The 26,622-nt window shown below is 41.8% G+C and overlaps 1 protein-coding gene and 1 non-coding gene across 2 annotated transcripts in view; both read left to right on the top strand.

Annotated features, from left to right (window-relative positions):
* LOC145405306 (1-acyl-sn-glycerol-3-phosphate acyltransferase delta-like) overlaps nt 1-26,622 on the top strand; it is a 122,163-nt gene that overhangs the window by 33,575 nt on the left and 61,966 nt on the right. The window lies entirely within an intron of this gene.
* Nucleotides 5,011-5,129, top strand: LOC145405407 (5S ribosomal RNA). The gene has a single exon (XR_013898359.1). It is a non-coding gene; the product is annotated as a 5S ribosomal RNA (ribosomal RNA).

Here is a 26,622-nt window from a genome sequence, read left to right as displayed (position 1 = left end):
TACATTCCATGTTCCGATTACCATGTCCTTTGTCCGGTCCTTGGTCGTCATCTTTTGGTCAGTCCTTGTCCGAGGCTTATTGTTTGTCTTTTTAGTTAGTTGTTTTCCGGGGAGGGGCAGTAACCCTCCGCCAATCCTTTTAGTCACGTTTTACTACAAGCATAATAAATTAGGTAGTTAGTTGTTTTCCTGGGAGGGGCACTAACCCACCGCCAACCCTTTTAGTCGTCTTTTACAACAAGCATAATAAATTAGGTAGTTCCAGGTGAATGTAAATATCACTTAGGCTTCTCCCTTCCAATCTTATATATATTTTTATTACGAAAATAGATTTTACGGCATATTTCAAGGGGAAATAAACAGGGAAAATTAGCGAACGAGTGCACGTGAGGTGTTGTCAGGTGATAATTAGTCAATTCAGATGTATGGCACTATCACTTACCTTGTTTCTTTTTTGTATGTATTATTTGGTATAAGAATAGGGCATAGGGCTTATTTCAGTGGATGAAATCAGTGGAAAATGTCAGGGAAGATTTACTTAGCGTAGCATGGCCGGGCAGGCGAGAGGAGAGGGTAATGGAAGGGAGGTAGGGAGGGAAGTCAAGAACAGGGAGAAGTGGCTAAATTGTCAAAAATTGGTGGGAGTACAGATGAGATTAGGAGTGCTGACTAGTGTTGGACATTGGCAGTACTGATAGATGATACAAGCCACCACTTGAAAGCCCGGGAGAATTCAAAATAACACAGAATCACAAAAGTGACACCCCGCAGTATGATCCCTTGCTCCCAAGCGTCACAAAAGTGACGCCCCGCGGTTAAGGGGTTAAGGTACTCTAACCACATGCGATGCTTAAGGATTTTTATCTGAGGGTGAGGGATGGTTAGGGTTCATTGTTCATACAGTGCTACACAGATGAGTGACAGGTCACCTTTTCCTTAAATTTTGGGACTCAATAAGCTAGCCCTGGTTCTCTCTTCTTTGGGGGGGGGGGGGAAGAGAGAGAGAGAGTTCAATAGATAGAAAACCCATTAATATCTCCTTACAAATGGTGCTGTGAAAATGCTATTGAATACTGTACTACAGAGCTGCATTTTTGAAGGTGAGCAAGAAGCTTGGTGATACATATAATAATACTGTAGGTGTAAGATGAAGCTGTATGTCACCTTGGTTTGTTTGGTATATATATGTAGGGGGCAGTAAAAGAGTTGAAAGTGGGAAAAGCAGATATATGAGCAAAACTAGAGTTAATTGTTAGTATATAGAAATTGTTGGTTTGTTTGATGATTGTATTATTTTGATGGCAGAAAGTGAGTCATTCACAAAGAGCAGTGATCAAGTTTGCTAAAAATATCATTGAAAGTGAGTCCAAGCAAAAACAAAATAATAATATTTCCAAGGAATGTATATGACATTGTAGCATGCAGTATCGGACAGAGATAGGAGGTAGACTGAACTGCAGGGTAGTAGTAGTAGTAGTATGTGTTCCCTAGGGAGTCTGGCCGAACAGCCTTGAATCCCTAAGGAATGCCATGGCTGAGACCGGGCTTTCCCACAGAACTCTCAAGGAGTGTATGTTGTATTGTTGGCGTAGGTGATTGTGTGCAATGCAGTCTTCCATAATGTGCTTAATAGTATGGGGTGCTGTGTTGCATTCTTGACATGCATCAGCGAAGGAGTCATCCACCCTCTTCTGGTAACTTAAGAGGGCTGGATGATGCCCACATGTTAGCCTGGCCAGGTGGACGTTGTCCTCACGAGGGAGTTAGGATTCAGATGGGTGGATATCAGGAGGCCGTGCATGCAGCTGCATGTTAAGTGACTGAATGGAGCGGCGAGTGATTTGAGTATGGATATGCTTCTGGAAGCTGGTCTGGGGCGGGCGAGTGGGGAGAGATTACAGGATTTGTGTATATCGTGTACTGGGTGTTGTTTTGATGTTCCTTGGTGTGTGTGTGGGTGTGTTGCCATGTAGTGTAGTGGATGTTGTGGGTTTGTGGAGGCTGCAGTGAGAATTTGAGTGCCTCTAATGTCTAGGTGATCCTTGATTTTGAGGATTTTGGTTTCTTGATGTAGGTGGTTTGTAGGTGTAGTGGCTGTGCAGCCTGTGATTATTTTTAGGGCCTTGTTCTGTATGGTCTGTAGAGTGTTGTAGAGTGTTTTAGTGAGGTTAGGAGCCCAAGCAGGGCTTGCATAATTCATCACTGAACGTATATATTGTTTGTACAATGTGGTGGTGGTTTCTTTGTTGTGTCCAAATGTTGTATGGGCAAGTGACCTCAGGGCATTAAGTCTTGGTGTTATTTTATTTTTAATGTTTGTGATGTGTTGTTTAAATGATGTTGATGTACTTTATGTTGCACCAAGGATTTTATGTGTGTGTGTGTGTGTGTGTGTGTGTGTGTGTGTGTGTGTGTGTGTGTGTGTGTGGTAGGGGAGTGTTGTTTATGGTGAAGTGTGGAATGTGACTGTGTTCTGCTGACCAGTTTGTGAGAAGGGTCACTGTAGATCTGGCTGGGGCTATTTTGAGCCTGCTTGTGGTGAACCTTTCATTAAACGTGTTGAGGTGAGGTTGGAGGATGTGTGCAGGTGTGTTTGCATTTTGGTGTGTACATGTGAGTGTTATATCATCTGCATAGGAAGCTATGTGTATCTTTGTTGTGTGGGGTGTGGGTATGTTCTGCATGTATAGGTTAAAGAGTGTAGGGGACAGAACAGATCCTTAGGGGACGCCATTTGTGAAGTTTCTGATGTTCGAACTCTGACCAGCAAATGGTATACGTGCACATCTGCCTGCTAAGTAGTTTCCCAGCCATGTTTTTGTGTTATTGTGCATGTTTGTGTTGAATGTTTTGTTTGTGATGTTGTGGCGGGGGAGGGCATCAAAAGCTTTGCTAATGTCTAGTGTGACTAGGTGTGTTCTGTGTGGTGGCCTAGCTGACTTGATGCCATCAAAAACTCTCTGTTTAAGGTCTGTAAGAAGGGTGTTTGTGGAGTGCAGCAGCCTAAAGCCATGTTGAGATGGGGCTAGAGGGGTGTGAGGTGTAACTAGTTGTAGTACCAGTCATTCAGTGACTTTGGAGGGGGTGCAGAGGAGTGTGATGGGGCGGTGTGAGGAAGGTAACATGGGGTCTTTGTTGGGTTTAGGGATAGTGATGATAATGCCATGCTACCAGACGTTGGGTATTGCGTAGTTTGATATGTTGGTGAGTGCTTGTATGCCTTGTGGTCCAAAGTGTTAATGTGACTGTTGCTTATGTTGTCTGGTCCACAGGCAGATGAGTGCTTGAGTTTGTTAATGATGTGCTTCGTCTGGTTGTAAGTGAAAGGTGCATAGTCTGGGTCTTTGGGGAACTGTCTCTTACGTCGGATGATACGTCAGTCATTGTGATGGGGGTTTAGGTGGCTGACATGTGAGAAGTGATTGATGAGAGAGTTAGTTTGTTTTTTTGAAGGTATGGTGTCTGTTCTTGTGATGGCAGCATGTGATTGTGTAGTGTTGCTGTTAGATAGTGTGATGCTCTTTAGTGTTTTGTAGAGTTTGCTGATGTGTGTTTTGTAGTCAAGTATCTGGAGATAATTTTTCCAGGTTGGTGTTTGCTGTTCTGATATTTTATTGTTTATTTGAGTGTTGAGCTCTTGTATTTGTTGTACAGTGTCTTGTGTATGGGGTGTCGGGGAGTGTTGTAGTGTGTCCCGTTGTCTGAAGAGGCCTATAAATTCTGGTGTGAAGTTGGGGTTGTGTCCCTTTCTGTTGCCTCTAGGGATGTGTCTCTCTGTGTTTTGTATAATTGTACTGAAAGTGTGCACAGCAGTGTTGATGTTTGTGATGGGTGTACTGTTTAATGTTTCGAAATGTTACTCTGTTTCAGTTGTGAAGGCCTCCCAGTTGGCTCACTTATAATTAGTGTATATGTCTGCGGCCAGCTGGGGTGATTCTCGTTTTGGTAGTGATGATGATTGTGAGGTGATCAGATCCAAGGGTTTTGACCACTCTCCATGATGTTGTTTGGGGGGGGGGGGGCAAAGTTTGGGGAACAGAAGGTGATGTCTGGGGATGATGGGAGGAAGAGTGCTTGGTGTGGGATATGGGTAAGTTGATGGAGATTATTCAGTATGAAAAGATGATCTGTCTGGGATTGTAGTACCAGTCCTCTGTCTGTGTCAGTATTGTTTACATGCCTGGCCGATGCCTTGACATTGAAATCACCATCCAGGATGATGTTGGGTAAGTTAGTGATGTGATGTATTTGTGGAGAGTAATTGTGTTGTACTGTGGGGGACAATTGGGGGGTGGAATGTATTGCAGGGTGGAAATGGGAGGTGAGAGTGCCTGAGATGGTTGATGGTTTTAAATATCCAGGAACTGTATTATGTAAACCAGACATGGGTAAGGGGGAGGCGGTGGCTGAATCGGTAGAGAGGCAGCCTGCAGTCCTGATGGACGCAGGTTCGAATCCTGGCTGGGTCAGGGAACAGTTTAAGGATTTGAATTTCATAAAAAGCAGATTTTCCTGATCTACCAGATGATCCGCCGACATGTCGTAAAAATACCCCCGCTAATACCAATACACCAGTCCTGTATGAGACAGCCCTAGCATGTATTCAATATGGACGGTGGGTGTTAGTGCCGAAGTGGTGACATGTGGAGATGTAGGAGGACTACTGGGCCTTGGGATAGGCTACTGCCCCCGAGATATAGGCCCTGAAGCCTTTGCCCAGAGTTGGACACATAAAAAAAAAAAAAAAAAAAAAAAAAATTGTAATTGATTACAGACTTTTGTGTAATCTTAATCGTAATCGATTCCTAGGCTTTTTTTTTTTCAAAGTAATCGCAATCGTAATTGATTTTTCTCTTATTGTAATTGTAATGATGGTTACTTTACCGATTACAAGGCCCCAGATAAGTTCTTCTTCCACAAATACTTGTTAAGAAAAAAAATACTGTAGTTCAGTGTCAAACAGTCAAATATACACCATAAAAGTCCATAGGTAATATGAAAACAAAAGTGAATTACGGCCATGCCACGTTGAGTACACCGCTTCCCGTCCGATCAGCGAAGTTAAGCAACGTTGGGTCTGGTTAGTACTTGGATGGGTGACCGCCTGGGAACACCAGATGCTGTTGGCATAACGTTCTCCCTACGTGTCAATTGGGGTTGGTGGAGGATTAGTGCCCCTCCCTGTAAAACAATTAACTCTAAGCCCTTGGCCACCCCGTTTGGGATACATGGCGTCTGGCAATGAATGAATGAATGAATGAAACTTAGAAGCTTCCATATAATATCCTACCTGAGCTAGAATAATATCACCTGAGAAGATCTCAGTTGGTAGAAAAGTTAATAGAATGAAAGGGGCAAGGGCAAAATGAAGAAAAGTCTCAGTGCTTGAATTATTAAAACACAGTTTTATTGCAAATTGGCAAAAAAATAAAGGAACAGCTTACCGGATATAGCACTGTACAGTATATTTTTATCCAGAGTAACAGTCGCCTGGAGGTTTAGTGGGTAATTATTGCACTCCAATCGGATTGAGCCATTGAAAGTTTATATCCAAAGGGTGGTTGGGGTTTATTGCTCATGTAATGCCACTCAGGGATGAGTGAGGCTGGTCACTCTCATCTTAAATGTCAGGACCAACAGCCTAGCCCCGGGCTTCTACGCTCCTCATGGGGCAGTGTAGGATTGGATGATGGATGGATGGATGAACAGTTGCCATAGCTTCTGCAGAGTTTTTTTTTTTTTTTTTTTTTGTTAAGGCAAGAAAGGAGGTACCAAAGGCCGAGCCCACAATGTGTTTCTTCCAAGAAAAAACAAAAACAATAAAAAAGAGAGCCTGGACACACTGTGTTTAAAAGACCGTGGATCATAGGAAGTAGGAAATACAGACAGAGGGAGACAGTTCCAGAGTTGACCTGTTGCATAAATGAAAGACTGGGAGTAACGGTCAACTCTTGCATTAGAGAGCTGGACAGAAAAGGGATGAGAATTTGTTGCTAGGCAGGTGCTACGCACCCGTTGTAGTGGTGGAGGGATGCAAGCAGACAGTTCAGAGGAGCAGTGACCATTGAAGTAGCAATAGAAAAAAGATAAAGATGTAACAGTGTGACGAAGAGACAAAGGTTGAAGGGAGCCAGTAAAAGGAGGAGAGTTGTTGAGACTAAAAGCCTTTGACTCCAGCCTATTGATAAGAGCTCTATGTGGGGAGCCTCCCTGCACATGAGAGTTGTACTCTAAACGGGCGAATAAAACCCATGTATAAAGTCAACAACTGTGCAAGGGTAAAGAAGGTTCGGAGTTGCCTTAGCACACCTAATCTCTTGGATGCAGATTTTACAAGAGATGCACTATGATTTTTCCGAGATAAGTCCCGAGTGAATGAAACCCCAAGCTTGTTCAAGGATGATGCAGGGTACTCCTGTTGAAAATTGTGTCGGGTTGATGGGTGTAAAAACTGAGTTTTTGATGCATTAAAAACAACAAGATTATTTTTACCCCAGTCAGAGATACAAGCCAAGTCAGACATCAGGTGTGCCATAGCCTCATCCCTTGTTTGTTGAAGTAACTGCTGAGATGGACATTGCAGGAACCAAAGGGAAAGGTGAAGGGTGGAATCATCAGCGTACGAGTGGATAGGGTTAAATGTACAGCTTAGAAGGTCGTTGATGAATAAAAGGAAGAGAGTTGGTGACAAGACAGAGCCCTGAGGAACACCACTGTTGATAGATCTAGGAGAAGAATGATGGCCATCTACAACAGCAGCTATAGAACGACCAGAAAGGAAGGTATTGATGAAGGCACAGATAGAAGGATAGAAACTGTAAAAGGGCAGTTTGGAAATTAAAGATTTATGCCAGGCTCGATTGAAAGCCTTTGAGATATTAAGTGCAATGGCAAAGCTTTCGCCAAAGTCCCGAAAGGAGGATGACCAGGAGTCTGAAAGGTAGGTGAGAAGATCGCCAGTGGAGCGTCCCTGACGGAACCCATACTGACGATCAGAAAGAAGGTTGTAATAGGAAAGATACTTTAAAATTTTTCTGTTAAGAATTGACTCAAAAACTTTTGAAACACAGGATGTTAAAGCAATTGGACAATAGTTTGAGGCATGGGAACGGTCACCCTTCTTTGGGACTGGCTGAATGAGAGCAAACTTCCAGCAAGAAGGAAAGGTACAAGCTGACAGACAAAGGCGAAAGAGTTTACCTAGGCAGGGTGTAAGCAATGAAGCACAGTTCTTGAGGACAACAGGAGGGACTCCATCAGGCCCATATGCCTTGTTAGTACTGAGGCCAGTGATGGCAGAAAATACATCAGCTGAAGAAATTTTAATGTCAGCCATGAGGTAGTCTGAGGGGGGAAGTGATGGAGGAACAGCACCAGATTCATCTAAGGTGGAATTGGAGGAGAAAGTTTCAGCGAAGAGATATGCTTTATCAATAGAAGAAATAGCTACAGAGCCATCAGAACAGAAAAGAGGAGGGAAAGATGATGAGGTAAAGTTGTTTAAAAAGGTTTTTGGCATGGTGCCAGAAGGAGCAGGAAGAATTCGAGTCGGAGAGTTGAGAGCACTTAGTACGGATGAAATTATTTTTAGCAGAGCAAAGAGCAGACTTAGCATGATTCCATGCAGAAACATAAACAAGATGTGATCCACGGGTGGGTTGGCTCTGGTACCTTTTATAGACCCTCTTCTTGTTGCGGACAGCATTAGAACAAGCGTGATTAAACCAAGGCTTTCTTGCATTAGTTAAAGGATATGAGAAAGGAATGTATGCTTCCATGCCCGAGAGAATAACCTCCGTAATATGCAAGGCACACTCAGATGGCTCCCGGCCATGGAAGCAATAATCATTCCAGGGAAAATCAAAGAAGTACTGCCTGAAGGCTTCCCAATCTGCAGCTCCGAAGTGCCACAGACGACGTGTCTTTGGAGGTCCACAGGCCGTACCGGAGTGATAGGACAGGTTAAATTAATAAGTTTGTGATCAGAGGAGCCCAATGGAGAGGAAAGATTAACAGTGTAAGCAAAAGGATTAGTTGTAAGGAAGAGGTCAAGTATGTTGGAGCTCTCTCCAAGGGAGTCAGGGATACGGGTAGGGTGCTGTACAAGCTGCTGTAGGTCATTAAGGATAGAAAAGATGTAGGCTTGTTCACCAGGTGGATCAATGAAAGGAGAGGAGAACCAAAGGTGGTGGTGAACATTGAAATCTAGAATGGAGATTTCAGTGAAAGGAGAAATGGATTGAATGTGTTCCATCATAGAAGTAAGATAGTCAAAGAATTTTTGATAGTCAGTAGAATCAGGGGATAAGCAAACAGCGCAGATATATTTAGTCAGAGAATGACAGGAAAGTCGAAGCCAAAGAGTAGAGAATTGAGAAAAATCAAGTTCAGGATCACGAGAACAAGATAAATCGTTGTGTACATATACACAACATCCACATTTGGATTTGAAAAGAGTATAGAGAAAGCAGGAGGAAATAGAAAAGGGTTTGCTGTTAGTTGCCTCAGACAGCTGAGTCTCTGTCAAGAAGAGAAGGTGAGGTTTAGTGAAGGAGGTGGTGTTCAACAGAGAGAAAGTTAGAGGAAATGACACGAATGTTGCAGAAATGAAGAAGAAGCGAGTCAGTGGTTCCAGACAAGTCGAGGAGTCATCACCGGGAGAGGGGCTGATGGCGGGGGAATTTATGGTCCCCCCTCCCTGGGGACTCCGAAGCCAGATTTGCAGAAGCCATTTTACTTTTAATTTTGAGAAGGAAGTGTAGTGTGTACTGTGCATGTAGTTTGGTGTTGATAGAGAAACTTGTATTGGAGAGCATGCTGGCCTACTCTCTGTGTTAAGGAGACACTGAAATTGTTCAGCAAAGTGGGATGGTCAGGAACTAGTCCCGAGGGCTGATGAAACGGGTGCTCCAGCTCTCCCTGTCATCAGCTTTCCATCCACCTTGGGACCACTGCCCTGCTGGACTGGTGCTGCAGTCTACTTCTCCCTATGTTCTTCTTTACACAGGCAATTCTTATTAAAATTATTTGCATATAAGATATATATCCCCGGAAAATCTCAGTTTTATATTACGGGACAATGTTTTTGCTTTTAAAAACTAACTTCATCTATTTACTTAATCAATGTCAAGTACAAAAGGAACGTGCTCATTATTATATAGTGCATAACAGTACATGTAATCATGATTGTAATCATGATTACTTCTCATGTAATCGCAATTGATTACTCTTATTTTTACTGTAATCATAATCGTACTTGTAATCTGAAGTTTGCAAAGTAATCGTAATCGTAATTGATTACCGTACCCCTGTAGTCGCCCCATGCCTGATGTAAACATGGCAATATAGAACATGAGGTTAAAGAAACATGGTTTATGGTGAGAAGAATATAGTAATCCCTTTAAAACCTAGATGCCCAAGTCCCAGACATTTTGGGCTCTGGTATTTGGGCACTAAAAAAAAAAAAATGAAAGAAAAAAAAAAAAATTTGTTCATCCCTACTTTAAATTTGCCATTCTGTGACAAACAACTGTGTTTTGGCGGGTAATTCCTCTGACTTCCGTTGGAGTGCCCCTGCATCCTCCCCACTTCCTGCCTACCAACCGTCGTGACTGCACGGTTGTCGCCACGGCTCCCCACGTGCTCGTTTTTGGAATAAACAGTGAATAAACTGCAATACCTCGCCACTAGACCACATGGGAATTTACAGTGTTGTGCAGTTTTAAGAAATTAGAATTCAGAGTGCAAAGGTTTAAGTGCCGAGTGCAACACGCCAGGCACAAGCAAGAACGGAATGTGCAGTGTTAAACAATTATAATTCACAGTGCAAAGAATTAAGTGCAGCACAACACTGGTTTATTGTACATGCTTCAAGTACACCTTCACCATTCTTATGCCATAGAGGAAGTGGGTTAATTTTCGTGATGGCCATGGATGTGTCGTAAGTACCCTGTACACTGCTAAATATTTTCCATACTTCTTAATTTCTCATCCTTTGGTTCCTTTTCATTTATTTCATGGTTTCTGTCCATTGTTTGTGTGCATAGGGTCATAAATAGGTGCTGTGCCTCTCCGGTAGGGAGTTATTTAGGTGGCTTTGAAGTTAGGTTGGGTTGGGGTCCATAAGTACTTGTCCAGGGACATTTTTCTCAAGTCCTGGACATGCCTTTGGCTCTGTTACTTCAGATCTTGGAGGGATTACTGTAATCAGAGGACCTGCAGTATTTTCAAGGGTAGGGTGGTGTGTATGAAAGTGATGAGTACCCTAAGGGAAGATGTATTACCGTCAGCCAGGGTTGTGAAGTCGGTGATAATATTTCCCAATTCCGATTCAGCCTTAAGTGTATTCTTTACTAGTAATATGGCAAATGGACATGATGCAGGTAAATAAATGATATTCATGAATTTTGATGGATTCAATTTTTATATCTTCATTTTAAAATCTCTGCTTAAAGTGCCTGCATAATAAATAAACTGTTATACATGGTTGAAAAAATCTGTAACAGTTGGGCTTGACCAGTCACAGGTTAAAGGTTGGGGAGAAACCACTGTAGGGAAGTGAGTTCCAATGAGATGCATTTCAGGGGATAAAATAATTCTGATTGGAATAAGTTCTGCGGTATGAGTGCTACCAGGTGCTCGTGTAGTGTGGGGGAAGGCTTGGAGAGGTGGCACAATGGATGCAACTTCTGAGCATTTGTCATAGAAGTATCTATAAAGTAATGTAATGCAAAGGAGGCGACATTTCATCTTACTGGACGGGAAGGTATTTTATTTGTAATAGTAGGGTTATTAATAATTCTGACAGCCTTGTTCTGATTTTTGTCTAGTTGTTTTAGTGCTACCTCTCCACATCCAGTCCACAAGGGTGATCGGTATTCCTGTTGAGAATGCACATGACTTATGTAAATTACAGGTAGCTGCTCGTCAGCGAAGAAGTTACAAATTGTACAATAATCCAAGTTTCTTTGAAGCGGTTTTAGCAAGTGATGTAACATGAGAGGTCCAGCTGAGGGTGTTAAGTGAAATGCTGAGAATTTCAATACTTTTAGAGATAGGAATATTCATAGCACTGAAGGTAATATAGGAATCAGGCAGTATCTGTCTGTTAGTAAATTGTATGTACAGTGTTTGGTTTTAATAGCATATTAAATGAGACAATGCTATTTCATCTCCATTCAGTGATGTTAGATAAATCTTGATTTATGAAGATGGCTGTACTGAGTTGTGAGCAAGAGATATAGAACTTTGTTAATGGGTGTTAGTGTGAATGAACTGTGAAGTGTTTAATCATCTGCATCTAAATGGATGGAATTATGGGTGACAGATAGATCATTAATATTAATGAAGAATAGTGTTGGAGCCAGAAGAGATCCTTGTGACATGGTGGCATTAATCGAGTGAAAATTGGAATGCCTGTATACATCATCTACTTTAACTCTTATCTCTCTGTCGCTGAGATGTGAGGAAATCCGAGGAACAGAAGATGTTAGGCCTTAGCAAGGGAGTTTGGATAGCTGGGAATGGTGCCACACTCACTCAAAAGCTTCAGAAATATCGAGAGCTACTGCATGAGTTTCTCCATGTTGGTCAGTTGACTAATGGAGAGTATGAGTCAGGAGATTGAGTATATCAATAGTGGATCTTTCGTGATGAAAACCATAAAGTCTATCACTAATTAAGTTGTTGGATTCACTATGTGGGTATTAATTACAATCTCAAATACTTTATCAAGGAAGATGTGATAGCTATTTGTCTGTAATCAGAGAGGTCAGAGGAACTTCCTTTCTTTGGAATCGAATGGATATTGGCATCTTTCCAAGAACCGGGAATGAAGACATGTATGCATAGTCTGAGTAATTTAGCAAGAACAGGAGCAAGTTCATGGGAACACTTTTTCAAAACAAAAAGGAATTCCAACTGGACCTGGAACTTTGTTAATTGGTAAATTGTCTAGAATGGATTTTACATATTTAGTGTGTATCTTAAGTGAAGCATTTTCTGGAGAGCCAAGTTTTAGTACAGGGACGTTCTGGCTGACTTCCTCTAAAGTAGAATTACTGGCAAATGTACAGTATTGGGGAATGGGTGATGACTTGTTAAAGTTACTATTGTAAGAATTGAGAGTTGACCAGAATATTCTATTGTCATTAGAAGTGTTTAATAATTTGGATACTTGGTTGTGAAGAAAGTTTGATTTAGTGATAATTATTAAAGCTTTTGCATGGTTAATAGCAATTTTAAATTGTCTGAATGATTCAGGTGTTTTTTTTTTTAAGTAAGAGTTATATGGCAATGACTTTTGGGTTGTTGTTCTGACACAATTACTGTCAAACCATTTTGGAGAGTCCAATCTTTTAGTGAAATTTTGACTTGGTATGAATGATTCCATACCATGTTGTACTAAGTCATTAATGTGGGACTTGGTAGAATTTATGTCACTGGACAAGAAAGACTGCCATGGAATATTAGCAAGATAATTTCTAACCCAGTCTGCCCAGTCAAAGTGCCATCTAGTCATCCTGACAGGTTCAGAACAAGGATGTTTGGGGGAACTGACTAATGAGGCTTTGATGAGGTTGTGGTCGGAGGAACCAAGTGGTGACAGTTCTTCTGTCCTCTATTGATCTGGATTATTTATCAGGAATAGATCCAAGAGACAGGGTTTTGGTCAGGATTATCGGGTATTGTGGTTGGTTGTTTTATGCGTGAGATTAAATGATTCAGCAAACAGCTCGCTTTCTAGACCAGTATCGTCAGTCCTAGAATGCAATAACCATTCTACATAACGTTAAAGTCGTCCAAAATGGTAATTTCACTGCAAAGCGTGAGGGCAGTGTTAACCAGATGTGTGGATCTGGAGTCTGATCTGCTGGATTCTGAAGAAGCATTTTGGGAGCAATAAACGACAAAGATATATTTGGTAATACAGTTACCTCTTAACTAACGTGAGATTAAAAAACGCGTTTTTGTTTTAACACGAGCAAATATTTATGGAGATATGTTTAACTAACAAAGGTTTCTCAATTTAACGCGAATTTACACGTACGTGATGGTTTCAAATTAGCCCCGCGCGCCTTGGACAGTCCCGAGCTGATAGACTGTGTGTGACAGTTTATGCCTAAATACAATTTTTTATTTGCCTGTTGCTTAAACCGGTTTTATTCAAACTATATTATTCGAAAATGAAGTTTGGCCCCATTCTGAGCAATTTGGCTCATTTTTGGACAAAATTTGACCAGGAAAGTGATGACAGATCTAAATTGTTACAACTTGATGCAGCAGAACAGAAAGAAGAAAACCACTCAGACCAAGATAGAGCAGTACTTTATGAAGAAGACGAGTTACCTTCATCACCAGTAGCATGGGAGTCAGAAGAAGAGGAAGAGGAAGGACAGCAGAGCGAGGAGGGACAACAAATTTAGGGGGGGGAGCGGCAGGAGGTGGAGAGAGGGGGGAGGAGGGACAGCAGCAGACGACGAGTGATGCATAGATGAAGTGAGGCTGTGTGTTGATATTGTTTGTGACCTACTTACTGTAATGAAAATGTTGCTTTTACTGTAGTGTTTTTATGACCTACTAATGCATTAGTAATGTTAAGGAACTTTCACAATGCCGTGAATGAAGCAGAATTGAAAGAGAATCCACATAAAAAACGAAAACAGTATGCATTTGGGGAGAAGTAAACAACGCTTCGGCCTAACTAGGGCTTAAATATTGTTTATTTCTCCCCAAATATACTGTTCTTTCAAATTGCTATTGTTGCTTTTAAGTTTAGAGTAGCATAGCTCCCCAAATGGGTGGACCTTCCCAGAGTCCAGGAATGTAACCCCCAATATTACCATTGTTTATTATGGGAAATTATGTTTAAATAAAGCATTTTTAACTAACGTGACCTCTCCAGGAGCCTAACCCTCGGGTTATTTGAGAGGTTATTGTATTTAGATAATTTAGCTTATATAGTGAATAATCAAAATTAGTTGAATTGAAGTTCAAAACAAGTGTCAGCTGCAAATTCAGATTTGATATAACAACAGGTGCCACCCTTGTTACAGAAGTTTGTGAGGAGTTAGTAACCAGGAAAACAAAATGGAGATATTTCAGTAGAGGAAGAGATTTGGGGTTCTGTGAGGAACAGGGCTAGAGAGGATAATAACTGGAGAAAGAAGTGAATGGAATTCAAATTGGTACTTAGACCACAAATGCTTTAGTGAAATATAAGGCTGAACCCGCACTTCTTCGCGGACAATCATGAACAGTGTGTGCAAAATCTGCTGTCGGCACAGTCACTTGATGTCGACCAGGAGGACCCTTTTCCGCCAGCCCTACCCTTCCAGTGGTGGCAATCCGAGGTACATGGCCAAACCACCTCATTGTGTTTCTCCTGACGTTTTCTGTCACATCCACATTCACACCAAAATGCTCCTTCACTTGCTCATTTGTCAGTCAGTATCTCCATGCAGCTCCACGTGCTCCTCTCAGATAACTCATTTCCACTGCTTCCATGCTTGTGTCCGTCCAGCAGGGTCCAAGCTTCACTTGCACATGTTAGAGTTGGTGTCACAGTACAGTATAATCCCAGTTAACTGAGAAGCTTTGGGAATTTACCTTCCCAGTTATTGATTTTTCTTGAGTATCCGATATTACTGTATATAATCATACATAGACTATATCATTGCAGTTTATACAATACCAATCTTATCCAGGGACACACTAACATTTTTCCATTGAAATAACCTAAAACACACCCAACTGATGCAACACACTTGGTTGCAGTGTCTTGTGGCAGTGCAAAATGCACATTGTAAGTCTGTTTTAAATATTATTTCTGTCTGTCTATCTATTGCCAGATGCCTTAATCCCGTACAGGGTGGCCACAAACAAATCGCCTCCACGTCGCCCTGTCTCTTGCCATTTCACTGCCCTGCTCCCAGTTCACACCCCCCTCACTCATATATCTCTCCACTCCATCCCTCCATCTCATCCTCAGCCTCCCCCTCCCTCTCCCCCCTTCACCTCACTGACATACACTCACCTCATCAGTCTCTCACCCTCCATCCTCTCCACATGGCCAAACCACCTCAGTGTGTTCCACCTAATGCTTCCTATCACGTCCACATCCACACCACAACACTCCTTGATATCCTCATTTGTCAGCCTGTCTCTCCATGTGACTCCACGGGCTCCTCTTAAGTAACTAATTTCCACTGCCCTCACTCTTGACTTGTGTCCTTCCAAAAAACGTCCAAGCTTCACTTCCATACTTTAAAGTTGGTATCACAATACTGTCATGAAGTAACTTTTTCACTTCCATGCTCACTTCCCAGTTTCTTATCACTGCTTTCAAGGAACCAGCAACTTTTCTTCCTTGTTGTACCCTTTCCAACACTTCACCTTCCAAACTTCCATCATTACTCATCACACTCCCCAAGTACTTAAGTGTACTCACATTTTCCATTTCCTCACCATCCAGTCTCACTGTACATTCATTGACTTCACCTTTCTCAAAGACCATAACTTTACTCTTCCCTACATTCACCTTTAGATTCCGTTTCTTACACACACTCCCAGACTCATCCACCAAGCCTTGCAGCTCCCCTTCGTCTTCACTTAACAACACAGTATCGTCTGTAAACAAAAGTACAGGGAGTTTCCAAGCACTATCCTCTCTTACTAGGGACACTCCAACATCTACTGCCCTACTTTGTATCTCTTTTATTACCCCATCCTTGTACAGATTGAACAACCACGGAGACATGACACATCCCTGTTTCAACCCAACCTTCAAAGAGAAAAATTCACTCAGTTCACCATCCACACGCACTGCAGCCATAGCACCATCATACATACTCTTCACAGCATTCATCAACTTCCCATCTACTCCATATATTCTTAATACTTTCCACAATCCTTGTCTATCCACCCTGTCACATGCTTCTCCAAATCCATGAAGACTGCATTAAACTTCTTTCCCTTCTCTAGAAACTTTTCCACCAAAGATCTATTAATGAATATCAGATCTACACAACCTCTTCCCTTCCTAAAACCTCCCTGTTCTTCTCCAACTAATTCCTCTGTTATTTCCCAAACTCTGTCAATAAGTATCCTACCATACACTTTTCCTATTACACAAAGAAGACAGATGCCCCTATGATTACCACACACTTCTTTTTCCCCTTTTCCTTTGTACGAGGGAATAATTATACCTGATTTCCAATCCTCCGGGACTCTACCTTCCTCCCAGGCCAATCTGCACATCTTCCACATCTATTCTACTACTATCTTTCCCCCATGCTTCAGCATTTCACCACACACTCCATCAATTCCTGGGGCTTTCGCCAATTTGGCTTCCTCCTTTGCATCCACAACTTCTGTCCTACTGATTTCTTCCTGTCTTCTCACCTCCCTCCTTCTCCCAGCCATTCCCCAGCCACTTATACCTGCATTACTTCCATTCTCTGTGTTCAACAATTCCTTTAAGTGTTCTTTCCATCTGCTCACTTTTTCTTCCTTCTCCACTAGTAATCTACCATTTTTATCTTTCACTCCCCTACTAACTTCACTGCCACCCTGTCTTACTCTCTTCACCTTTTTCCAGAACATTTTCTTACAGTCCCTCCACTTTACACTCAAATTCCTTTCAAATTCCTCATCCACTCGCTGCTGACTCTCTTTTACTAATCTTTTCACCTCTCTCTTCCTTTCTACTTATAACTGTCTCTTCTGCCTCTCAGCTCCTTCCACACCCCTATTTCTCATCCATTCATTGTATACTTTCTTCTTTTGTGCCACAGCCTGTCTCACCTCTTCATTCCAGCATGCTGTTCCTTGCATCCCCTTCCATCTCTTCACCCCACACATCACATCACATGCTGCACATATTTCTTCTGTGAATATCCTGCACACACCTTCCACTTCCCCCCATCTGGTCCAATTCATATTTACCAAATCGTTCCTCCACTTCTCTCTTATATTCTGCCTTTTTCTTATCCTCTTGTAACCTTTCCACTCTCTTTGCAACTACTCCTTCATCCTGCCCTTCCCTTCTGCTATTTCTCCATCTTATTTGGATCTTGATTCTGGCCACCACCAAGTAGTGGTCGGAAAGTCCACTCCCCCAACCTCTATAAGCTCTTGCCTTCATTACACATCTTCGCATCCTTTCATCCACACACACATAATCAGTCATGGCTTCCTTTCATTCAGTTCACCACCCACCCATCTCATCACTCGCCATGTATACCTATGGATCATTTTGTGCCTGAAGAGGGTATTGGCTATCACCATCCCCCTTCCGGCACAAATGTCCACTAACGCACTGCCATTCTCACCCGTCTCACCAGGCACACCCCACTCACCAACTACTTCATCCACCTTCACAACCACTACTTTATCATTCATATCACCAATCAAAAACACTCTCTCATTCCATCCAAACTTTTCCATGCACACTTCCACATTTGTCCAGAACGCTTCACTCACACTGCTTGCATGATCTTGCATTGGCGTATACACGCACACAATTGCCCACATTTGTATTCCAGCTTTCAGTCTTACCCACACAATCCTTGACCCAACTGATCCATACTCTCTTATGTTCGTCTTCCATCATTTACTCACAATACACACTCCTTCTTTTGCCCTTTCATTCTCACCTACTCCTGCACATATACCCCATCCATACTCCCATTCTCTCACACTCTCGCCTTTCTATTTAGTTTCAGTTACTCGACATACATCCACTTTCACACCCTCAAGCACCTGGACAATCTCTCTCTCTTTCACTTAACCCCTGCACCGCGGGCATGTTTACCGATGTTTTGCGTGTGCCGCGGGGTTATTCGGGCTCTGACAGACTCTCAAAAAATATTTGCCAAAAATCAGTTATTAGTCCTAGAATATTAGAATTATATATGCTTATGGCACATACCTTCAGCTTTCTCCTGGAATGTTTGTTGAGCCTTTGTCAGTTACCGTAGGACTTGTGGAGACCTCTGAAGTTGGGTAACGAAGTCTCCACTTTACACTTCCCGACAACCCGTAATATGATTACCACAGCCAGATATTAACACTATAAACACTACTCTATGATTTTCAAGTAGTTTGGGATCCATACTCCAAAAAAAAAAACTCTGTGAAAGCAATGAAAATTACGAGTGCGTCTGACCGCCGCACTTGCGCTAGTTCGCTCTTGGTACTCTGTCATTTATTATTCATAAAACCCCTCACACTTTATATTTCTATTACTATATAACACTTATATATATCTGCAGTCTTTATCCATAAGTTTCCTTCAGTAGTATTAGTTTATTGTCACTGTAGGGATTCAATTTCTTTCAGTAAAATACGTAGCATTCACTTTCTTGTCCTGTATACTGGCATTGATAGTGAATGTCACTTTCATCTTCACTCTCATAACTCATAGTATTCAGACATGCTATAGTGAAACTTTCACTTTCATTACTCCTAGGGTATGTACTTGTATTCTTATAATACTACTCATTTACATTTCTATTTACGTTCTCTATTTTATTTACGTTATTTACATTTCTATTTTATTTACTCTGTGTTATGCACTGTCACTTGAAGTAACTTATAAAACTATTTTCCATTGTTCACGTATATTTACATTCATTACTTTCACTTGCTGTTTACACATTATTTACAATTCCACTTGCACTGTTTTACTCAATAGAAAGATCGTAGTCACACTTTTATCAATTGTTAGCCCTTTACCTCTTTCCACACGAGGTTTAGTAGGGGGTAAAGGTCACAGGGCCCTTTGCATGGGGGTGAAAAAAGGCCCTGAAGTCAGCAAGATGATGAGCCGTACCTCCTCTTCGGAAGATGAGAGAGAACTGATAAAGGAGGGCCGGCCCGGGTTGAGGCCTACATAGGGGTTATTCAGTACTACCAACGTAGCTCTTGAAACAGCTATGTATTTCACTGAAATGATTGGCTGGAAATCTAGACAATACATTATAAATTAGGTAGTTCCAGGTGAATGTAAATATCACTTAGGCTTCTCCCTTCCCTCCTTATATGTATACAGGTAACTCGCACGGAACACGTGGGTTTCGTTCCTACTGTGCCGTGTTAGGTGCGAAATCGCGTATATTTAAACTACTACGTATTTTGCTCTCTAGACCCCCTAATGTGTTGTTTTGCTGTTATCTGTCACTGGTAATCACTAGAAAGCACTTTAAGTGGTTAGAAGGTTTATTTAATGTTATAACTCACAAATACAGTACTCCAGAGCAAAACTTCAACACACAAATACTGTACGTAAACACAAGGAAACATTCCGACGCCGATCATAGGTAATCATATAAATCAGGTTAACTGGTACCAGTGCTTTAACTTACAAGTACGTACCAGAACAGTACATATTTAACTTAGAAGTGTAGTACTGTGATATCGAATGATTTCAGTACATAATCTGTTAGGAATGGCTGTAAAAAAAAATGTTATGAATACATTTTCACCTTTTTGATACATATTTATGGTAGTTTCGAGTTATTTTTTACGTTATCGTTGTGCCCATGCTTGGAAAAGGGAGCGAAAGAGTTGAATTTTCAGTCCTAAATGAGAAAACTGCACGTCCTCCAAGGCTAGACTCTGCCACGGGAGAATAAAGTGGAGGGTCAGTCCGATTAGCAATAAGGAAGTTGTGTCACAACTTCCAGCTCCCACACCACGAGAATGGCTAAAAATAGAATCGTAATGCAGTTTCAGAACTAACAATAAGTCTAATTATTACGAATACAGATACAAAGCAGAAATAAATACGTTTACAGACGGGGAAAACGTACTTCTTCTGTCATAACATGTTCATCTTTCTCTATCATTTTACGTTCATCTTTATCATTTTACCTTGTTATTTTCGCAATATATATTGCTGTCTCGTAAACAGGGTGGTTGTTTGTGTTTTACAAGGGAGGAAAAAGATTGTATTTTCTGTCTGGGTCGAGATAATGGGTGTACCTATGCGTGGTTAGGCATGGCCACGAGCGAAAAAATCGTACATCCACTCATCACGATAGCTGGTGGTGAACTGACAGATGATACATGAGGGGGTGAAGTCAAGGTCAGTCTCATGTCCCAGATTTTCGTTCACTTCCCGAAAGTTTATTCACAGTTTTCTACAAGTTGCATTGCATCAAATGATCCAAACCATTACAGCAAACCTGAGCAAATAGGTAAAGATACCAAGACAAAAATGTATTTTTCTTTTATTATAAGTCTTTAACGAACAAACAAAAAAGGCAATATTCCGATGCCGATCATGGGTAATCATATAAATCAGGTTAACTGGTTACAAGGCTTTATTTAATGCTTTAATTGCTTACAAGTACATACCAGAACAGTAAATATTTAACTTACAAATACAGTACTGTAGAAAAGCAGTGCAGTAAGAGTTTAACGAACAAACAAAAAAGGCAATATTCCGACGCCGATCATGGGTAATCATATAATTCGGGTTAACTGGTTACAAGGCTTTATTTAATGATTTAACTTTATTTAAGTGCTTACAAGTACAATACATACGAGAACAGTAAATATTTAACTTACAAATACTGTACAGTATTGTGGAAAAAACGAACAAATAAAAAAGGCAATATTCTGACGCCTAACAGGTAAACTGGTTATAAGACTTTATTTCTTGCTTTAACGTTATTTAATAGTACTTTAAGTTGCACATAAACTTACCAGAACAGTACAGTACTGTAAATATTTAACTTACAAATACTGTTCTACTGTACTCTGGAATGTCTCACTCACTGAATAATTTCCCGCCTAGATCGTCACGTAATCAAAACAAACCGCGCGCTGCGGTGACGTTCGAGGATTTGATCTTTCAAAGGCCTCTCCTGCGTTAATTTGTAGTTTTCATAATGGTTTTTTAATCTTACGTTGTCTTATATGTATCCAAGCCCTTACCGTGTATAATTGCGAGCGCGTTCCGTGAGATCGTGTTCCGTGCGAGCTACCTGTATTTATTACGAAAATAGATTATATGGCATATTTCAAGGGGAAAAAAACAGCGAAAATTAGCGAACGAGTGCACGTGAGGTGTTGTCAGGTGATAATTAGCCAATTCCAGGTGTATGGCACTCTCACTTACCTTATTTCTTTCTTGTATATATTATTTGGTATAAGAATAGGGCATAGGGCTTATTTCAATGGATGAAATCTGTGAAAAATTCCAGGGAAGATTTACTTAGCGTAGCACGGCCGGGCAGGCGAGAGGATAGTGTATTGGAGGGGGGGTAGGGAGGGGAGTCAAGAACGGGAAGAAATGGCTAAATTGTCAACAATGGATGGGAGTACAGATGAGATTAGGAGTGCTGACTAGTGTTGGACATTGGCAGTACTGATAGATGATACAAGCCCCCACTTGGAAGCCCGGGTGAATTCAAAATAACACAGAATCACAAAAGCGACACCCCGCGGTATGATCCCTTGTTCCCAAGCATCACGAAAGTGACGCCCCGCGGTTAAGGGGTTAATCATTCACACCCCTTACATTCCACGTTGCGATCCGTACCATGTCCTTTGTCTGGTTTTTGGTTATCATCTTTTGGTCAGTCCTTGTCCGAGGCTTCTTGTTTGTCTTTTTAGTTAGCTGTTTTCCGGGAAGGGGCACTAACCCTCCGCCATCCCTTTTAGTCGCCTCATACAAAAAGCAGGGATACTTTGGGAGTATTCTTGAAAATCCCCCTATCCCCAGGGGTATAGAATGTAAGCCTTCATAAACGTGGACTGAACTCCAGACTTGTTTAACAATTGCAGGCCTCTCCACCTTACTCCACCATTCATTACAGTATTTTATTGATCAAACAGAAAAGTTAATTAAAGTAATATATCTTCAGCAGTTATTGGTGAACAGATGATTTGGAAAGATGTGTCCTACAGTACAGTTATCACAACTCCCTTGCTCACAGTTGTGTATACGTGCTGTAGCCTAGCCATTTATTCCCCACTTGACCGACGTCACCATCCCTCACTCACCACTCAGCTGTTTTGCAGATAACACAGTAAATACGAAGGAATTGCAACCACAGTAATTTTGTCAAATGGCCTAAAATAAATGCTTCATCTGCTAGTTTTTCTTCCCTGCCAATGCAAATGTGTTTTAAGTTGACATCATCTTTGAACGCATTTGATGACGATGCTGATGCAAATGCGTTGTAGTATGACATCATCTTGAAACATTTGATGACGATGCTGGTGCATATGCATTATAGTATGACATCATCTTGAAACATTTGATGACAATGCTGATGCAAATACGTTGTAGTATGACATCATCTTGAAACATTTGATGACAATGCTTCCACAGTACGTTCTAAAATGACATACTCTTAGAACACATTTGATGACTGCTGATGGATATAAGTGGCTGGGGAATGGCTGGGAGAGGGAGGGATGTGAGAAGAGAGGAAGAAATCAGTAGGATGGAAGTTGTGGAAGCAATGAAGAAAGTCTATCTATCTATCTATCTATTGCCAGACGCCTCAATCCCGTTTGTGGTGGCCACAAACAAATCGCCTCCAAGTCGCCCTGTCCCCCGCCATTTCACTCCCCTGCTCCCAACTCACACCCCCCTCTCTCATATACCTCTCCACCCCATCTCTCCATCTCATCTTCGGCCTCCCCCTCCCTCTTTCCCCCTCCACCTCACTCACATACACTCTCTTCGTCAGTCTTTCACCCTCCATCCTCTCCACATGGCCAAACCACCTCAGTGTGTTCCTCATAACGCTTCCTATCACATCCACATCAGCACCACAACGCTCCTTTATATCCTCATTCGTCAGCCTGTCTCTCCATGTGACTCCACAGGCTCCTCTTAAATAATTCATTTCCACGGCTCTCACTCTTGACTTGTGTCCTTCCAACAACGTCCAAGCTTCACTTCCATACGTTAGAGTTGGTATCACAATACTGTCATGTAGTAACTTTTTCACTTCCATGCTCACTTCCCTGTTTCTTATCACTGCTTTCAAAGAACCAGCAACCTTTCTTCCCTGCTGTACCCTTTCAAGCACTTCACCCTCCAAACCTCCATCCTTACTCATCACACTACCCAAGTACTTAAACGTACTCACATTTTCCAATTCCTCACCATCCAACCTCGCTGTACATTCACTGACTTCACCTCTCTCAAAGACCATCACTTTACTCTTCCCTACATTCACCTTTAGATTCCGTTTCTTACACACTCTCTCAAACTCTTCCACCAAGCCTTGCAGCTCCCGTTCGTCTTCACTCAACAACACGGTATCATCTGCAAACAACAGTACAGGGAGTTTCCAAACACTATCCTCTCTCACCAGGGCCACTCCAACATCCACTACCCTACCTTGTACCCCTTTTATTACCCCATCCATGCACAGATTGAACAACCATGGAGACATGACACATCCCTGTTTCAACCCAACTTCCAAAGAGAAAAAATTCACTTAGTTCACCATCCACACGCACTGCAGCCTTTGCACCATCGTACATACTCTTCACAGCATTCAACAACTTCCCATCTATTCCATATATTCTTAACACTTTCCACAATCCTAGTCTATCCACCCTGTCATATGCTTTCTCCAAATCCATGAAAGCCGCATACAACTTCTTTCCCTTCTCTAGAAACTTTTCCACTAAAGATCTGAGAATGAATATCTGATCTACACAACCTCTTCCCTTCCTAAAGCCTCCCTGTTCTTCTCCAACTAATTTCTCTGTTCTTTCTATAACTCTGTCAATAAGTATCCTACCATACACTTTTCCTATTATACTAAGAAGACAAATGCCCCTATGATTACCACACACTTCTTTTTCCCCTTTTCCTTTGTACAAGGGAATAATTATACCTGACTTCCAATCCTCCGGGACTCTACCTTCCTCCCAGGCCAATCTGCACATCTTCCACATCCATTCTACTACTATCTCTCCCCCATGCTTCAGCATTTCACCACACACTCCATCAATTCCTGGGGCTTTCCCTGATTTAACTTTCATCATTGCTTCCACAACTTCTATCCTACTGATTTCTTCCTGTCTTCTCACCTCCCTCCTTCTCCCAGCCATTCCCCAGCCACTTATACTTGCATTACTTCCATCCTCCACGTTCAACAATTCCTTAAAGTGTTCTCTCCATCTGCTCACTTTTTGTCCCTTCTCCACTAGTAATCTACCATTTTTATCTTTCACTCCCCTGCTAACTTCACTTCCACCCTGTCTTACTCTTTTTACCTCTTTCCAGAACATTTTCTTACAGTCCCTCCACTTTACACTCAAATTCCTTCCAAATTCCTCATTCACTCTCTTCTTACTCTCTCTTACTAATCTTTTCACCTCTCTCTTTCTTTCTACATATAACTCTCTCTTCCGCCTCTCAACTTCTTCCACGTCCCTATTTCTCATCCATTCATTGTATGCTTTCTTCTTTTGTGCCACAGCCCGCTTCACCTCTTCAGTCCACCACGCTGTTCCTTGCACCCCCCTCCGTCTTCTCTTCCTTCCACACACCACTCACATGCTGCACATATTTCTTTTGTAAATATTCTACACACACCTTCCACGTCCCCCATCGTCTCCAACTCATATTTGCCCAATCATTCCTCCACTTCTCTCTTATACTCTGCCTTTTTCTCATCCTCTTGTAACCTTTCCACTATCCTTGCAACTACTCCTTCCTCTCGTCTTTCCCTTCTTCTATTCCTCCATCTTACTTGAACTTTAACTCTGGCCACCACCAAGTAGTGGTCAGAAAGTCCACTCCCCCAACCTCTATAAACTCTTGCATCCAATATACATCTTCGCATCCTTTCATCCACACACACATAATCAATCATTGCCTTCCTTTCACTCAATTCACCACCCACCCTTCTCATCACTCCCCATGTATACCTGTGGATCATTTTATGCCTGAAGAGGGTATTGGCTATCACCAACCCCCTCCCAGCACAAATGTCCACTAACGCACTCCCATTCTCATCTATCTCAGCAGGCACACCCCACTCACCAACTATTCCATCCACCTTCACATTCCCAACTTTACCATTCATATCACCGATCAAAAACACTCTATCATTCCTTCCAAACTTTTCCATGCACACTTCTACATTTGTCCAGAACTCTTCTCTCACTCTTCTAGCACGATCTTGCGTTGGCGCATACACACACACAATCGCCCACATTTGTATTCCAACTTTCAACTTTACCCACACAATCCTTGATCCAACTGATCCATACTGTCTTATACTCCTCTTCCATCTTTTACTCACAACTATACATACTCCTTCCTTTGCCCTCTCATTCTCACCTACTCCTGCACATATACCCCATCCATACTCCCATTCTCTCACACTTTCTCCTCTCCATTTTGATTCAGTTATTCCACATACATCCACTTTCGCATCCTCAAGCACCTGGACAATCTCTCTCTCTTTCACCTCATCATTTGCTCCCCTTACATTCCACGTTCCAATTGCAATGTCCTTTGTCCGGTCCTTGGTTGTCAACGTTTGGTCAGTCCTTGTCAGAGGCTTATTGTTTGTATTTTTAGTTAGTTGTTTTCCGGGGAGGGGCACTAACCCTCCGCCAACCCTTTTAGTCGCCTTTTACGACAAGCAGGGATACTGGGGGAGTATTCTTGACAAACCCCCCTACCCCCAGGGAGTAGAAGAAAGTCAAAATGGGGAAATCATCAGGAATTGATGGAGTGTGTGGTGAAATGCTGAAGCATGGGGGAGAAATAGTAGTAGAATGGATGTGGAAGATGTGCAGATCAGCCTGGGAGAAAGGTAGAGTCCCGGAGGACTGGAAGGCAGGTATAATTATTCCCCTGTACAAAGTAAAAGGGTAAAAAGAAGTGTGTGGTATTCATCAGGGCATTTGTCTGCTTGGTGTAATAGGAAAAATATATGGTAGGATGCTTATTGACAGAGTTAGGGAAATAACAGAGGAATTAGTTGGAGAAGAACAGGGAGGTTTTAGGAAGGGAAGAGGTTGTGTAGATCAGATATTCATTCTTAGATCTTTAGTTGAAAGTTTTTAGAGAAGGGAAGGAAGTTTTATGCAGCCTTCATGGATTTGGAGAAAGCATATGACAGGGTCGATGGACAAGGATTGTGGAAAGTATTAAGAATATATGGAGTAGATGGGAAGTTGCTGAATGCTGTGAAGAGTATGTATAAGGGTGCTAAGGCTGTAGTGCATGTGGATAGTGAACTGGGTGAATTTTTCTCTTTGAAGGTTGGGTTGAAACAGGGATATGTCATGTCTCCATGGTTGTTCAATCTGTACATGGATGGGGTTATAAAAGAGATGCAAGTTAGGGCAGTGGATGTTGGAGTGGCCCTAATGAGAGGGGGCAGTGTTTGGAAACTCCCTGTACTGTTGTTTGCAAATGATACTTTGTTGTTAAGTGAAGACGAAGGGGAGCTGCAAGGCATGGTAAATGAATTTCGGAGTGTGTGTAAGAAACGGAATCTAAAGGTGAATGTAGGGAAGAGTAAAGTGATGGTCTTTTGAGAGAAGTGAAGTCAGTGAATGTACCATGAGGTTGGATGAGGTGGAAATGGAAAATGTGAGTACATTTAAGTACTTAGGTAGTGTTAT

This window comes from Coenobita brevimanus, chromosome 66 (genome assembly GCF_032717465.1).
Source record: "Coenobita brevimanus isolate Jiangsu-jjx chromosome 66, ASM3271746v2, whole genome shotgun sequence".
Classification (NCBI taxonomy): domain Eukaryota; kingdom Metazoa; phylum Arthropoda; class Malacostraca; order Decapoda; family Coenobitidae; genus Coenobita; species Coenobita brevimanus.
The sequence above is the reverse complement of the archived record's forward strand: the minus strand, read 5'-3'. Positions and strand labels throughout refer to the sequence as shown.